Consider the following 2,500-nt stretch of genomic DNA (forward strand, 5'->3'; position numbering starts at 1 on the left):
TTATAACAGACATATAAAAGCATGCCCCAGCTTTCTTATTCCCAGCATAAGTAAGGTTGTATAGTAGTGGGATTATAAAATGCATAAAATGGGGTGACAGTAATATGCATCTTGGAATGTAGAACATATTTCACAATTCCTAAAATGTAAATATGATGAAATAACAATATTTGTTGCCTTAGTCTTGAATCTTAAATGTGGAGAAATCTGGAAATAGTAATAACATTGAAAGTACAACTATCATTTGAGAAGGCAGCATTTCCTGCATTATTTTGTTTTGTATTTGTTAAACTGCAGGCTCACAAAATGGAAACAGAAACTTAAAAATGGAAACAGAAACTTATGAGTAGCTTTCTAAGATCCCACCCCTTGCAGTGATGTATGAAAACTGGCTGGCCTTTAAATACTTCTGCCAGGCAAATTCAAATCAGTAGGAGATTTACAGGAGAAAGATATAGTTTTCCGCAAAATCAAATGAAAAGTAACGTTTAGCAAAGACAGAAGGAAAAAAGAAAAGAAAAAGACGAGCATTACAATTTTCAGCATACTAAAGGTACAGTGTTACATGATACAGTATTTCTATTTCTTTTTGTAAAATAATTTTATTTCTATTTAATGATTCCATCTCATCACTCTTCTTCTTGTGACGAAAGTGATGTTACATTTCAATGCTTTCAGTTTAAAAATAAAAATGCATTTTGCTGGTGTATGTGCATATGTGTGTGTGTGTGTGTGTGTGTGTGTGTGTGTGTGTGTGTGTGTGTGTGTGTGTGTGTGTGTGTGTGTGTGTGTGTGTTGTGCAGTTACTCTTTATGTACCCTTTGGCTGAAGATGCACCATCATTCCTCAGCTTTGTTTGAATAGAAAAAGCATGTGTTCACTATCTTTTATGTAGCTGCGACTTTTTCTGAAATGAAAGTTTACCAGTTAATGCAAAGGATCAAGGTTCTAAGCAGCTGATGAGTTTTATCCCATAGTGTAGTGTTTGATTACCTCAGCCTCCATATATCTGATGTGTGACTCTGAACAAGTCACTTTTCCAGGCAGTGCCTGTAGGCTGCTCCTGAAAAGAATCCTATGTTTAGTGGGTTTACTCACTCAACAAATAAATAAAAAATGGAATGATAGGCATCTGGCACTGAAGTGCATTCAGTCAGGGCTCTCAACATTTAACTTAGGTATAATTAAATACTGAAGTACAAGGGGGTCTCCCCCTGCTTGGGGTGGGGGTACAAAATCTATTTCTTCACTTGATTGAATTTGAATAAGGTTTGGTAAAATTGTCTTTGACTGACCATAATATTATTGATTAGAACAAGATTGATACATCCTATGCAGTTACTGTCTAGAACAGGATTTATAGCACCAAAGCCCAACATGCTCTGTGTTGATACAAAAACCAGTAATGGGCTAGGCATAGTGGTTGGTGGGGGCTTCCTTATACTGCACTGAATTTCGAACATACAACCACATTGAAATTTAGAATATGGAGGCCAGAGAATAAGCTTATCTAGAATGCATGTACACAGCACAACAGAAAATGCAGATTTCCCAGCATGTGCGTGTTGAAAGAAATTAGGAAACAACATCTATTAAAATCCTGTTTTATCCTTGTCGCTAAATTCAGTATAGCTGTATACACAAAATCTTTCTCAGTATTATGGTAATTAGCTTGGCTATAAATGGCTGTTGCATTTATGTACACCAGTGGGAGATGTAAAACATGAAGCCACTGTTAAATTACTGTTGAACACAAAGAAGCGCTGGTGGAGAATTCAGAAGGGATGTGAAGAAGTACTGATTTTGTGAAAAGTTGTAGAAAAAACAGCACAATTACATGAGGAGTTGTAACAGGTTAGAAACAAAGACACTGGAAAACAGAAGTGAAGAGATGAACAGAAGAAGACATTTAAGCTTCCCTGGAGTAAAGGGAGTATTTAATATCAGAACTGTTAGATAAACAGTAGTGTTTTGTCTCCCAGCAGTTCTCTCTGGTTCTGCAGTAAATATGAAAACTCCTGTTTGATCATAAGAAAGCCACACATTCTGAAATGTTCTGTGAGATACTATGGCAAAACATGGTAATGAATTCCTCAGTATTTGTTCTTCATCAGGATTTATACAGAGACCGCCATGCAAATGCCCTTCTGTATCATTTTCACACTAATGGCAGAATTCTGAGGTTTTATTCATTGTTTAAACTAGAATCATATTAAGGCTTAGAGTAGTATAGGCTGCATTCAGCTAACAAAAATCAGGGCAGGAAACTGTACTAAGGTTGGTTGGTTGGTGCCCTGGGTTGTGTCCCCATTTGGAACCCCACAGTTTAAAGCTGAAGTCCAACAAAAGCCCTCCTTAGAGCTGGGGGCCAGTTTATTATGTATGTACATAATACCACTTTGGCTTTTTGGTGTATCAACATTTTGTTAACTTTATTGCTACAGCTAAAAAAGGGGGGACTTCAGGACAAGCAAAGAGCTGTTATGTATGTATACAATAA

General features: G+C 36.6%; 1 protein-coding gene across 1 annotated transcript in view; it reads left to right on the top strand.

Moving 5' to 3' along the window:
- The first annotated feature begins 401 nt into the window (after positions 1 to 401).
- The window catches only part of LOC122799372 (polyubiquitin-like), a 7,849-nt gene continuing 5,750 nt past the window's right edge, over positions 402 to 2,500 (top strand). The window contains exon 1 of the mRNA XM_044068379.1: positions 402 to 553. The gene's annotated coding sequence lies outside the window, so the exon portion shown is untranslated. The remainder of the gene's footprint in view (positions 554 to 2,500) is intronic.

Source organism: Protopterus annectens, chromosome 4.part0 (assembly GCF_019279795.1).
Source record: "Protopterus annectens isolate FY-2018-M chromosome 4.part0, PAN1.0, whole genome shotgun sequence".
Taxonomy (NCBI): Eukaryota; Metazoa; Chordata; order Ceratodontiformes; family Protopteridae; genus Protopterus; species Protopterus annectens.